General features: G+C 40.3%; 1 long non-coding RNA gene across 1 annotated transcript in view; it reads left to right on the top strand.

The window, feature by feature from the left end:
• LOC118964910 overlaps positions 1–14,709 on the top strand; it is a 33,104-nt gene extending 18,395 nt beyond the window's left edge. Inside the window, exons 2-3 of the long non-coding RNA XR_005052163.1 lie at positions 9,352–9,461; positions 14,443–14,709. This is a non-coding gene — a long non-coding RNA (uncharacterized LOC118964910). The remainder of the gene's footprint in view (positions 1–9,351; positions 9,462–14,442) is intronic.
• The last annotated feature ends 695 nt before the right edge of the window (positions 14,710–15,404 follow it).

The following is a 15,404-nucleotide window of genomic DNA, read 5'->3' as shown; positions in this document are numbered from 1 at the left end:
CTCTTAAACGCTAGTAAAACCAAATGCAAGTCCAAGGGGCGGCAGGGTAGCCTAGTGGTTAGAGCGTTGGACTAGTAACCGAAAGGTTGCAAGTTCGAATCCCCGAGCTGACAATCTGTCGTCCTGCCCTTGAACAGGCAGTTAACCCACTGTTCCTAGGCCGTCATTGAAAATACGATTTTTTTCTTAACTGACTTGCCTAGTAAAATAAAGGTAAAATAAAAATAAAAAAAATGCTAGGTAAAGCTCCGCCTTATCTCAGTTCACTGGTCACGATGGCAACACCCACCCGTAGCACGCGCTCCAGCAGGTGTATCTCACTGATCATCCCTAAAGCCAACACCTCATTTGGCCGCCTTTCCTTCCAGTTCTCTGCTGCCTGTGACTGGAACGAATTGCAAAAATCGCTGAAGTTGGAGACTTTTATCTCCCTCACCCATTTTAAACATCTGCTATCTGAGCAGCTAACCGATCGCTTCAGCTGTACATGATCCATCGGTACATTGCCCACCCAATTTACCTACCTCATCCCCATACTGTTTTTATTTATTTACTTTTCTGCTCTTTTGCACACCAGTATCTCTACCTGCACATGACCATCTGATCATTTATCACTCCAGTGTTAATCAGCAAAATTGTATTTATTCGTCTACCTCCTCATGCCTTTTGCACACAATGTATATAGACTCTTTTTTTCTACTGTGTTATTGACTTGTTTATTGTTTACTCCATGTGTAACTCTGTGTTGTTGTCTGTTCACACTGCTATGCTTTGTCTTGGTCGCAGTTGTAAATGAGAACTTGTTCTCAACTTGCCTACCTGGTTAAATAAAGCTGAAATAAAATAAATAAAATAAATAAATACAAATTCTTATCTGACCAAGTATTGAATAGATATATTTTACTATGGCATTTTCATTTGTGTGTGCGCATTCTTTATCTGACCCTCTTTCTATCTCCTTGCACACTCTCACACACATTCTCTCCCTCTGCCACCTCTTTCCTCTCCCCCTCTTCAACTTTCCTGCTTCCTCAGTGAAGCTGCGTCGGTAAGACTTGATAATCTCCCAATCTCCACGGACATTACAGACCCTCGCCGGAAGGCAGGTGCCTTAATTTCCAGTAACCGGCGGTTATTACTGAATAGATCTTCTTAAAATGGAGTAGGTAATGGCCTGTGGTGCTTTGGGTGCTCATCTAAGCTGCCTATTAGAGCCTAATGTGATTTACCCCACTGTGAAAAGAGAGATGGAAAAAGAGAGGGTGTGAGAGAGGAGAAACGGGATGAGGAGAGGATATGCATGTGTGTGTGTGTGTGTGTGTGTAGGAGGGGGTCGAGAGCGAGAGAGATATCATGGTACAGTATAATGGAGGAATGGGGAAAGGTGCAGCGACTAGAGTGGAATCCTTGGTTGAACGTCATGGCTCTGCAGCCAGATTTCAAAGAGCAACCAAGGAAGCTCACTGCACAAAGCTCATGTTCTGAGAGCCTATGTACTTAATGGTGTTCAAGCTCTAAAATCAGGGGGATACTATAGCGAGAGTTCCAAGCTAACCATTTTCGGTCACCGGGTAGATTTAGGGATAAAGTTCCTTTTAAATATGTAACTCACAACTGAAAGGAGAAGATCTGTAAACACTGCAATAAGACAAGGAGCAAGCACCTCCAGTAATGCATCATATCTGCAGAAAAAGTTTCTACCTGTTGTAATGTAACGTACTGCATGTGTCTTGTTGGGCCAGGGCCACACAGACATTTTGAAATGGACAGTGACAAATACATTATGCGTTTTTATCTGTTTTCATCCGTCTCTGTGTGGCTGCGGTGTTTGCATGTTTTTTTTGTCAGAGGTCACCTTGACTTGTCTTCCTGTGGCTCTCCCCTTCTTCTATCCCTTCTTCTCTCCCTCCCTTCATCCCTCCCACATACCGGCTAATCCTGTCTTTTAATTAACAGGAATCAGCTCGTTATCCAGTAATTAAAGGTCTTCCACCTGTAGGGCATAGTAATCCATTAACAGGCCAGAAATGTTTACGAGATCGCACAGAGGGAGAGATTTTTCCTGCTTAGCTCAAATTAACCTATGAGGCAGTGAGATATCTGCGAACTGGGCTTTTGCTCTGAATAGTACAGTCTGTAGTATGTCTGGGTATATCAGAGTATTTGGATCTACTGTTGGACAGTGGTAATACCAAATGTAATCATTTTTATGTGATCTTATTATTACAGATTTTCTTAATTTATTTGTGTTATTCAAACACTGTTTAATTGAGAAATAATAATTAGAAATGATTGTCAGATTGTAACCATGTTTCAACACAACTGGAACAAATACCTATATTATGTCAGTTCTACAATTCTACTTCATTCATCCAACTTGATGAAAAAAGCACCACATCACATTCAAAATGTTTATTTCCAATTAACAATGGCATAACAGAGATTTCAGTAGGGAACATTAAAGCTCCCGTCTGCCTCTTGCACTTCTGTGAGCTTTTTTTAGTAGCTTCAGAACTGACAGCTATCATGTAGAAAATAGTAGTAGTAGATTAGTCTTTGTGGGGGGCATCTCAGAGCATCTGCTCTTTTCTATCCATGGCTCCTGGCTTGGATTGGCCACCGCTGGATAGGTGGAGGAATTGAAGTGGGCAGGGCATTTGAAGCCGTAAGGAAAGCATAAGGTCATTGGTAGATAAATAGAAAAAAGTTAAAAGGTAATAAAAGATACATACAGTGGCTGGCGAAAGTATTCACAGATTCTCAATTGGATTGAGGTCTGGGCTTTGACTAGGCCATTCCAAGACATAGAAATGTTTCCCCTTAATAAACCATTCGAGTGTTGCTTTAGCATTATGCTTAGGGTCATTGTCCTGCTGGAAGGTGAACCTCCGTACCAGTCTCAAATCTCTGGAAGACCGAAACAGGTTTCCCTCAATAATTTCCCTGTATTTAGAACCATCCATCATTCCTTCAATTCTGACCAGTTTCCCAGTCCCTGCTGATAAAAAATATCCCCACAGTATGATGCTGCCACCACCATGCTTCACTGTGATGGTATTCTCGGGGAGATGAGAGGTGTTAGGTTTGCGCCAGACATAGTGTTTTCCTTGATGGCCCAAAAGTTCAATTTTAGTCTCATCTGACCAAAGTACCTTCTTCCATATGTTTGGAGAGTCTCCCACATGCCTTTTGGCAAAAGCGAAATGTGTTTGCTTATTTGTTTCTTTAAGCAATGGCTTTTTTCTGGTCACTCTTCCATAAAGCCCAGCTCTGTGGAGTGTACGGCTTAAAGTGGTCCTATGGACAGATACTCCGATCTCCGCTGTGGAGCTTTGCAGCTCCTTCAGGGTTATCTTTGGTCTCTTTCTTGCCTCTCTGATTAATGCCCTCCTTGCCTGGTCCTTGAGGTTAAGTGGGTGGACCTTTCTGGGCAGGTATGTTATGGTGCCATATTCTTTCCATTTTTAACAACGGATTGAATGGTGCTCCATGGGATGTTCAAAGTTTGATATTTTTTTTATAACCCAACCCTGATCATTTACTTCCCCACAACTTTATTCCCTGACCTGTTTGGCGAGCTCCTTTGTCTTCATGGTGCCGCTTGCTTGGTGTTGCCCCTTGCTTAGTGGTGTTGCAGACTCTGGGACCTTTCAGAACATGTGTGTGTATATATACTGAGATCATGGGACACTTAGATTGCACAGAGATTGACTTTATTTAACTAATTATGTGACTTCTGAAGGTAATTGGTTGCACCAGATCTTATTTAGGGACTTCAGAGCAAAGGCGGTGAATGCATACAGTTGAAGTCGGAGGTTTACATACACCTTAGCCAAATACGTATGAACTCAGTTTTTCACAATTCCTGACATTTAATCCTAGTAATAATTCCCTGTCTTAGATCAGTTAGGATCACCACTTTATTTTAATAATGTGAAATGTCAGAATAACAGTAGAAAGAATGATTTATTTCAGCTTTTATGTCTTTCATCACATTCCCAGTGGGTCAGACGTTTACATACACTCAACTAGTATTTGGTAGCACTGCTTTTAAATTGCTTAACTTGGGTTAAATATTTTGGGTAGCATTCCACAAGCTTCCCACAATAAGTTGGGGGAATTTTGGCCCATTCCTCCTGACAGAGCTGGTGTAACGGAGTCAGTTTTCTAGGCCTCCTTGCTCGCACACGCTTTTTCGGTTCTGCCCACAAATTTTCTATAGGGTTGAGGTCAGTGCTTTGTGATGGCCACTCCAATACCTGGACTTTGTTGTCCTTAAGCCATTTTGCCACAACATTGGAAATATATTTTGTCCAATTGGAAGACCCATTTGCGACCAAGCTTTAACTTAAGATGTTGAGATGTTGCTTCAAAATATCCACATCATTTTCCTACCTCATGATGCCATCTATATTGTGAAGTGCACCAGTCCCTCCTGCAGCAAGGACCCCCACAACATGATGTTGCCACCCCCGTGCTTCAATGTTGGGATGGGATTCTTTGGCTTGCAAGTCTCCCCGTTTTTCGTCCAAGCATAACGATGGTCATTATGGCCTAACGGTTCTGTTTTTGTTTCTTCAGACCAGAGGACATTTCACCAAAAATGTGGATATAGATACTTTTGTACCGGTTTCCTCCAGCATCTTCACAAGGTCCTTTGCTGTTGTTCTGGGATTGATTTGCACTTTTCGCACCAAAGTACGTTCATCTCTAGGAGACAGAACGAGTCTCCTTCCTGAGCGGTATGACGGCTGCATGGTCCCATGATGTTTATACTTGTGTACTATTGTTTGTACAGATGAACGTTGTGCCTTCAGCCGTTTGTAAATTGCTCCCAAGGATGAACCAGACTTGTGGCGGTCTACCATTTTTCTTCTGTGGTCTTGGCTGATTTCTTTTGATTTTCCCAGAAAATAGGTACTGAATTTGAAGGTAGGCCTTGAAATACATCCACAGGTACACCTCCAATTGACTCAAATGATGTCAATTAGTCTCTCAGATGTTTTTTCCAAGCTGTAACCTCTCTAGGGTATGTGGGCGTCCCACCTCTCAACAGGCAATGAAACTGCAGGGCGCCAAATTCAAAACAGCAGAAATGCCATAATTAAAATTCCTCAAAAACATAGAAGTATTTTACACCATTTTAAAGATAAAATTCTCATTTATCCAACCACAGTGTCTGATTTCAAAAACCCTTTTCGGCGAAAGCAGAACATGTCATTATGTTAGGTCAGCAACTCGTCACAGAAAGCATTCAGCCATTTTCCAACCAAAGAGAGGAGTCACAAAACGCTGAAATATAGATCAAATTAATCACTAACCTATGATGATCTTCATCAGATGACACTCGTAGGACTTCATGTTACACAATACATGTATGTTTTGTTCAGTAAAGTTCATATTTATATCCAAAAATCTGAGTTTACATTGACACTGTTCACTAGTTCCAAAAACATCCGGTGATATTGCAGAGAGCCACATCATTTTACAGAAATACTCATAAAATGTTGATGAAAATACAAGTGTTGTACAAGAAATTATAGATACACTTCTCCTTAATGCAACCGCTGTGTCAGATTTTTTTTTTTAACTTTACTGAAAAAACTTTACTGAATAATATTCCAAACGGACAATTAATTTGTCTTCAGAAATTAAGTGGAATGTACCACCTACCTTTCACGTGAGTGAGCGCGTGAGACTGAGGCTGTGGCACTCTGCCAGACCACTCACTCAAAGAGCTCTTATGAGCCCCTCCTTCATAGTAGAACCCTCAATCCAGTTTCTAAATACTCTAAATATCTAGTGGAAGCCGTAGGAAGTGCAACATGACCAATATCCCACTGTGTATTCTATAGGGGCTGAGTTGAAAAACTACAAACCTCAGATTTCCCACTTCCTGGTTGGATTTCTTCACAGGTTTTGTCTGCCATATGAGTTATGTTATACTCACAGACATAATTCAAACAGTTTTAGAATGTAGAGTGTTTTCTATCCAAATCTACTAATTATATGCATATTCTAGCTTTTATGGCTGAGTAGCAGGCAGCTACTAAATACCCCAAATAATTTAATGGAATAGTCAACTTAGGGTATGTACACTGCTAACCCACTGGAATTGTGATACAATGAATTATAAGTGAAATAATCTGTCTGTAAACAATTGTTGTAAAAATTACTTGTGTCATTCACAAAGTAGATGTCCTAAGTGACTTGCCAAAACTATGGTTTGATAACAAGAAAATTGTGGAGTGGTTGAAAAATTGGTTTTTATGACTGCAACTTAAGTGTATGTAAGTTTCCAAATTCAACTGTGTATTATACTGGAAAATTGCTGTTATAAATAATTTTGTCCTAGTTAAAAATAAATTGTCCTCCAGTAAACGTTGATAAAAGGTCCAATATCCCCGTCCATGTGGATATTCCGTAAGAGTTATGTGTAGGCTAATTAGATGATGATCTGATCGCATTCTGTCTCCTATCAACTTTTTAAACCTTTGATGTAAATGAGAAAGAGACAAAGTAGTCAAGTTGACTAGCTTGATTAAGTCTCCTTGATGTATATTACCATTCCAAAATTTGGGGTCACTTATAAATATCCTTGTTTTTGATAGAAAAGCACATTTTTTGTCCATTACAATAACATCAAATTGAAAATAAATACAGTGTAGACATTGTTGTAAATGACTATTGTAGCTGGAAAAGGATGATTTTTTAATGGAATTTCTACAGAGGTGTACAGAGTCCCATTTTCAGCAACCATCACTCCTGTGTTCCAATGGCACGTTGTGTTAGCTAATCGAAGTTTATCATTTTAAGGCCAGTGCATCATTAGAAAACCCTTTTGCAATTATGTTAGCACAGCTGAAAACTGTTGTTCAGATTAAAGAAGCAATAAAAACAATTTTATTGCTTCTTTAGCGTTTTCTCATGATCAATTAGACATTAGGTCTGGGTTTTTTAGTCTCCAAATATCCATTATTTCTAATGTGTCCATAATATTTGTGATTTCCTTAGGTGATGATAGTTTGAAGACTGTTTTCCTTTACTGTCCATTGAGGTACTTAACACTGTGTTATAATCTCCCACCATAATGATTTTATCATTTGTTGCCTGTAAATTCAATAAATTGGTCTAAATATTTTCGAAAAAGTATGGATCATCCTGATTTGGACCATGTAAGTTAATGATCCAAATCTCTTTTTCGTCCACTTTCATATTCAAAAAGATCCACCTTCCTTTCGAACCATTCTTGACTATTTGCACATTCAGATCAATTCTTTTGTTAATTAATATCATCACACCTTTTGGGTTCCTTTGTCCATGACAGAAAATGATTTTACTACCCCATTCCAATTTCCACGCAACTTCATCTAAGGATGTAGAGTGAGTTTCCTGTAAACAGTATATGTTATATTCCTTTTCTTTTAGCCACGTAAAGACTGATTTTCTTTTTTGTATAATTATAACCTGCTAACCCATTACAATTATAACTGGATATAATTATTTCACCCCTTACCCTAACTAGATACTATTCTCAGTATAAATTGACCATAATTAGTGCATGTAAAGTTACTCTCATAAGCGGTATTAAGACAGTCAAAATTTGATATTTCAAATGTCTGATATTTAGAATTCAAGAAACAGGTTCTAGCAATATTTGTTTTATTGCCTTGCCTGTTTGCCTGTGATCCAAAGCCACATACATTAGAAAATTGCGTCAAGATATTATGTGTGTAGCAAATCTGAGTAGGTTGATATGTATGATATTGGATGTGATTTAGTGACAGTGTGTATGATGCCTGGATTAGAGTAAAACTATAATTCTGATGTCCAAATAAATAATAACGCAGCCAATTTCCATGGATGAGTGTCTATGTGTATAACGTGAAGTGTGTGTAGCCTTTGTATTCAGGATGATAATTGTAATCCATATCGTATCACCATCATAGTTGCATCATAATTACCTTTAACATCATTTTCAGAGAAAAACACATCCCAGCATTTCCGTAGTAATTGACGTTTCACGTGATCATTAAAGAGATCTTGCATTACTATAGAGACGGCTTCACTAAAGTACAAATATATCCCGTACAGTATGTTATTATTCCACAACGTCCCTGTTCTGATAGATTCCCCTTGCTTGTTGTAAACATGTAGACAAAGACATGGAAAAGATAGACAAACAAAAAACATATTAAATTATAGAAAAGTGATTAACGCTAGAGAGAGAGGGGAGAGAGAGGAGAGAGATCAAGTGCGTATGTATAAGTCCGTACGTGCAAGTGAGCATGTAATTGAGTGCGTGTGTGTTCATATCAACTTCCTAGTGTTCACATATTTTTACAGTTCCCATTCGTTTATGTTTTCATAGCCTCACATCACCATAGAATTTAATACAGCCATGATGTTATGGAGCTGTCTCAGTAGAGCTGTCCATCTATAAAAAGTGAGTCCACAATGAGAAAGTGATGACACTTACCCCTCTCCCTCTGTTGTCTCTGTACAGGATACAGTCTCTTGCAACGTTGGTTTACCTCCCGTGGAAATTGGTCATTGAGACTGGATTTGGACCCTTGTAGCTCCCTTCCTCTGCTTTTGATCAGCTCCTTTTGTTGGTAGTGTTCAAATTTTATGATGATAGGTCTGGGACCCTAGGTCTTGTCGCTCAGAGCTCCAAGTCTGTGTACTCTGTGAAAAGTCACCTTGTTTGCAGTCTCTAGAGGACGTTTCAATGCGGATTGCATGAACTCTTTGATTGCCCCCTCTGGATTATTGGATGCGTCTTCAGGAATCCCAGAAAATATTATATTTTCACGCATGCTATGGCTTTGTATGTCTAGTAGCGACTCCCTCATCACCCTGTTTTCCCTGAGTAGAGAATACATGTTGGAATCGAGGGTTTTTACCTTGGATGTGAGTGCCTTGTTTTCTCCTTGGAGCAAGAGAATTTCACTCTGGCTAAACTCCAAACTCCCCCTCAGCCCTGCTACCTCCTCACACATCTTTTCAAGTGTTGAATGGATTCCAGCAAAAGCACTAGCCTCTACTTCAACAGTAAGTCAATTGTCTGTGTCTGTAGATGAATCTGTCTTTCTTTTTTTTTTTTGCCGGGTTAGAGTTCTTTTGTGAGGTATCTTTCCACAATGGAGTGTGTTGTTCCTCCATAGGATAAAGCTGTTGATACTCGTCGATTTCCCTCAGGATTTCCTTAGTATCCGGGTTGGCTCTGAACTGCAACCAGTTGTTTAGAAATGTTTTTAACGATGCGTCTATTCCACGACGACCGAAGATGTATTCCCGAGTTACAAAATGCAACAAAGTTGCTTTTGCTGTTTTGTTTGTAATCAACAGGCCGCTCCGTGAACTCTTGCATCAGGGCACTGTGGTGTTATAGAGTTTGAACGTGCCAAGAATTCCGGATGGACCACGCCCAAATGGAAGTGAATCAAACAGGTGCACAGGTAAACAGTCAATTCTTATTTACAATGAAGGCCTACCCCGGCCAAACCTTCCCCTAACCCGGACAATGCTGGGTCAATTGTGCACCGTCCTATGGGACTCCCAATCACGGCCGGTTGTGAAACAGCCCGGGATCGAACCAGGCTCTGTAGTCACACCTCTAGCACTGTGAAGTTACAGAAACACACATATCATACCCCCAAGAAATGCTAACCTCTCACCATTACAATAACAGCTAGCATTGATATTTGATATAGGTTAGCATTGATATTTCATATAGGTTAGCATTGATATTTGTGCATCTGTAACTTTCTCACTCATCAGGTTTCTTAAAATTGGCCATTCATTTTTATTGGGCACAAAAGAATCTGAAACACAGCCAAATCAAACAGCAAATGCATCCAACAAATGTGTAGAGTCACAAGCTTGATGTACAGTATTCATTGTGTGCAATGAATATGGGACCAAATAGTTAACTTTTGAATACCTTGGGACAAAGCAGTGAATTAGTCCCAATACGTTTAGTCCCCTAAAATGGGGGGACTATGTACAAAAGGTTATGTAATTTCTAAATGGTTCACCCGATATGGGTGAAAATACCTTCATATTATAGCTGACCATCTGAACTTTAACCTCACAGCTTTAACCTTGTTTCCTTTCAAATCCAAAAGTGCTAGAGTACAGAGCCAAAACAACAAAATAATTATCAGTAACCAGGTTTCCATCCAACCTCCTTGTGTGAGTAAAGTACAGTACATGTCGGATAAAATATTTCATGACAGGCCAGTTGGAAACAAAACAAATTGACAAAACTAAATATGCTGGACAAGGTGGGATCTTTTTGTGTTGGTAAAATGAATAATACGAGAAATGACGGTGGAACCCGCTTTCATGCGTAAATATTGTTAAAAAAAAACATCAGATTGAAGTAAACGCGATGACATGTTTGACAAATTAATCTTGCTCTTTTGTCCATAATAATAATCTCATAATCTAGGCTATACTTGCGCTCCAGCCAACAGCGTACAGATATGGTTGTTTGCTTGAGTGAACATGCTAATACAAGAGTGGGCACACACACTATATAACACAATGTTTTAGGAGAGAAAGCCATCATTTGAGTTTAAAATGCAATGGATACCCATTTAACTTGTATTTTTTATTCGGTACATGGGAATTTAACTTCAAAATGTATTTTTATGTAAAGTACGTCATCACACACAGTCTTTTATCTGCAACAAGTCAATTAGATGGAAACACATCTCCGGGAGGAAAACATGCATATTGTTTTGATGCAGATTTTAAAATATTTGCTTGAAAATCTGTCGCCAATTGGATGGAAACCTAGCTACTGTCCAAATAATGTCGTAGCTCACTGTATGTGGTCATATATGGTCATACTTGATGTGCACCAGATTCATTCATGTATGTAGAAATGAACTGACCAACTTTAGTTTGGTCAAAGAGTTTGTCTTGTTCTGGGGGCGTAGTACATTAGGATAATACCCAGCATACGTTGCAACTGTTAATTTTTACATTTACAAGTACATTTTGGTCATTCAGCAGACTATTATATTCAGAGCGACTTCATTCAGTGCATTCAGGTAGATAAACAACCACATGTAAAAAAGTTAAACATTTCTGTAACCGTTACTGAGAATGGTCACTGTACTTACAGTGATCTGTTGGTTGGGAACTTTCTTCAGTCAACGGGCACCTAGACCTGTTGGGACAGAAATGCATTCACAAAGCAAAAGACAACCAATCACTGAAGAAAACAAAAGAAGATGTGATACACTACAAAGACATTCCTCTCTCCACCATACTAAGCATCATACTTGTTCTCTTTGTCTGTCTATGCACAGTCTTTCTCTCCCACTCTCTATCTCTCTTTCTCGACCCTCCAGGGCTCCTGCATGTGGTCCGGACTCCCAATCGTCAGTCGATTCGTACGGTGTACGTTTCCAGTCCCATCCTCCCAGACAGGGAATCAGGCAGAGATTAGTCTCCCTGAGCCAGACTTGAAGGACGATCCGCCGATCTTGTCCTCGTTAACTCTCCATTAGCTGCACTATAATGGGGTTTTAATGAAAGGGGCGACATACTGACATGCTCAACTTAACCTCTGGCTCAGAGGAGACAGATGTCTGTCAGTTGCCATTCTACCCTATATGCCCTCGAGAGGGGTATGCTACAAAGCAGCCTGAATGAGTGAGCCAGCTAACTTGGTCAAATATTCTGAAATAACTTTCACATTAGAAAGAGAAGCTTGAAATGGGCATGGTGTACTTGACTTAACAACCAAAAACACATATCTATATTTAGCTTTCATAAGGAACTGCAAAATCTGTAGTTATTTATGGTTGTTTATCAAAGTTAGCTGGCCAACTCATTAACTCACCCTGCTTTGTAGTATACCCCCTAGGCCCTTCTTGGGAAGACAGATTTACAGCATCCTACTCACACTCACCCTTTCTCAGATAGAGGCAACATACCATCAAAGCTTCATCATATACTACCAGATTAAAAGTTCCTCTCACTTTTTGCAATTGTCAACGTTTGGCGAGGAAGAAAGCAAGTCTGATTACACAGAATTTCTGAAATACCAATATAAAAATCCCAGCCAACAACCTTAGTCACACTTACCAGAGGAAAGAGCATTCCAGTAAGTCTAGTAAAAAAATATTAATGCAAATCATTCATTTTCCATATACTGTACACTCGGCCCTCTCATCCTTTTAGATTTTCAAATGTCTTCATCTATGACTGAATGACCAAATTAATTTCGGAGGCTTGAATATGGAAAGGTGACAGAGACCGAGACCTAGGAGGGCAGAAGCAATCAACTGATCTTTCGGTGAAAACTACGGCGCAGTGCGTCAAATCTCATTACCGGAGTCAAACAGACCTTCACACAAATTAGTAAACATGTATTGCCAATAAGAAACGGACTGCTCATAGTGAAGTCAGACTGTGGATTGTCTGATCACAGATAATCCCTGAAGAAAAGAGAGATTACTGGGCACAGTCGTCAGTCAGTTCAACATCTATTTTGATTTACATTTGGTTGAGTCGTCAACTAACATGAATTCAACATTAAATCAACCAAAAATGTAACCATGACAATGGATTTAGGTAAAAAGTTGGGTGATTTTTTTTGTGCAAATCCAATCAGTTTTACACATTGATTAATTGTCATCACGTAGATTTGTTGTGGAAATGACATGGGAAAAAACGATTGATTCGACGAGTTCATGCCCAGTGGGGAAGATGTAAGACTGAAGTGCAGAAGGCAAGGCTAGCATAGACTTTTAGAGAAGGGTTTGATAATGAAAGTGTTTGGGAGCAGTTGGGGCAAGGGTCAAGGAAGGTTCAGTCAAATGTTGAGCTGCTCTAGAGTTAGAAAGTAAAGAACGAGACTATCCATGATCTACTTGCAGAAAATGCTCCACACTTCAGGAGTCCAAGAGCTTTAGCTGAAAGCATATTTTGCTGTAAATAATTATTCGCCATAAGCGTGAGAGGTTATTGTTCACCAGATTAAGCTGTGCACGCCGTACGTCTCTTCCTCAGCATTCTGTACCATCGTATAATGCTGTTGTGATCCTGACTGATTAAATCTCCCTGAATCTGAACCGATTTCCCCAGACCCCAGCCTGATAATAGACACGGCTATTGATTTCTGTGAACTGTTGTTAGTTCTACACTTTTGTTTTGGAGGGAGTGAGGCCTAGGCTGGCTAATTGCCACCTCCAAAAGGTCATTTTTAATTAATGTTGTGACTCCACAATGTGAGTGTGATTATTGCAGAGCCCATCTTGGCATACTAAACACAATACATTGTTATGGGGGATTGTGTAGCAGTCCTGGATAAGGATTTCTTTATGCTTTCGAGGGTTTAATTAGCTCGATAGATACATGCAGGCATTTCAAACATTGGCGAAGGCATATCGATCGAACTAGACGTAGAATAATAGTTTGTGCTGAAACGTTTCCCCTCTTCACATGTATATTATTTTACCCTTATTTTACCAGGTAAGTTGACTGAGAGCACATTCTCATTTACAGCAACAACATGGGAAATAGTTACTATGGAGAGGAGGGGATGATTAGGTGGCCATGGTGGCCATGAGGGCCATTTGTGAATTTTAGCCAGGACACCCCAACTCTTACGATAAGTGTCATGGGATCTTTAGTGACCAAAGAGAGTCAAGGCACCACTTACAGGTTTCTTGACTCTCGGTTGTACTGATCACCAATTCGTTTTTTTGTAACCTTTATTTAACTAGGCAAGTCAGTTTAAGAACAAATTCTTATTTTGAATGACGGCCTAGGAACAGTTCAGGGACAGAACGACAGATTTTTACCTTGCAACTTTTCAGTTACCAGTCCAATGCTCTAACCACGAGGCTACCTGCCGCCCCAGGTAGCCTAGTCTGAGTCTTAGCATTACAAATAGACCTCAGGTAAGCTCACCTCTTTTGAGAGAACTTTGCAAACATGGAGGCAGTGAGAGCGAGAGGAACAGGTAGAGGAAGAGAAAGAGAGAGAGAGGAGGAGGACGAGGACAAGAACAAAGAAGGGGACCAGGCAATAGACGGACACATATTTCTGATGACATTAGGGCCACTTTGGTGGACCATGTCATAAATCATGGCCTGACGATGAGGGAGGCTGGGCAGAGAGTCCAGAGTCTCTACACAGTAGCATCCATAATACAAACATTTAGACTGGAGAACAGGTGTGTCTTCAACTTTCTACGCTAGACTGTACCTATTTAATTGTTGCATATCTTTCTGCATCACAGTACAATACAATGTAGTCCTACAGTATTAGGTCTATGCTCCTCATTGAACAAAAAAAAAATAGGTATAGTGCTGTGAAGTACATGTAATACAGTTGATGTTACTGTGTACAGTATGACAGTACAGTATGTAAAAAAAGAACCTAACCAATGACATCATATTCTTGCATTTTCTACAGAACTGCCAGACGACCTCCTGAGGGTGGAAGGCAACGTCTGTTCACCCATGAACAGGAACTGGCCATTGTCAATCTAGTGTTGGCAAACAACACCATCCGCCAACATCAACTACGAGAGCAAATCATCGCAGATCATGCAACATTCCATACCATCAACCATACCATCTGCCGCATCTTGTGTCAACACCAACTTACGATGAAGCAGCTGTGCGGAGTTCCATTTGAGAGGAACAGTGTTAGAGTCATAAGATCTTCACTATGACTATGTGCAAGTAAGTGTCACTGTACTATACTGTAATACAGTAATGGCAGCAGATTGTGTCCTATTGGCACTGCATTGATACATTCAGGCAAAGCAGTATTTGCCCCCATTCTGGGGAGGGGGGGGGGGGGGGAACCTGTCTGTGGGGCACCTGCCTTGCTTGTAGTTTTGAATGAATGTGTCTGAAATAGCACTTTGTGTGCCGTCATTAGTCTGAAAGGAGTTGGGGGATCACGTGACCCTTGAACGAGATGGCCGCATGAACTAAGGGCTCCGCACAAGTAGTTTCCAATTCATAATCTTACCTCCACTTCAAGTTTAAACTCCTTTAGCTTTAGTAAAAAAGTCATGGCGGCTACAAAAGGCGACATTACAGGTGACATTTTTACCCGGACTCGAGCATTAGCAACGGAAAAAGCCTCCACGAAGCCATTAGCCAGGAGCAAGAGGACCCGTTCCCTCCCGAGGCCCAACGAATGCCAACCTCACACTCTATCGAAGACATCCTTTCTGAGTTGAGATCCCAACGTACAGAACTCAACATTAAATTAGATGCCATTAACTCTCAGCTCAGTGCAATAGGGGGCAAGGTGACAATCCTGGAAAACGCTTTGCCTGACATCAACAAGAATATATCCATAAATGCGGGGCGCCTGGACGAGGCAGAGGGGCGAATCCTATCCATGGAAAACTTATTGAC

This window comes from Oncorhynchus mykiss, chromosome 6 (assembly GCF_013265735.2).
Source record: "Oncorhynchus mykiss isolate Arlee chromosome 6, USDA_OmykA_1.1, whole genome shotgun sequence".
NCBI lineage: Eukaryota > Metazoa > Chordata > Actinopteri > Salmoniformes > Salmonidae > Oncorhynchus > Oncorhynchus mykiss.
The sequence above is the reverse complement of the archived record's forward strand: the minus strand, read 5'-3'. Positions and strand labels throughout refer to the sequence as shown.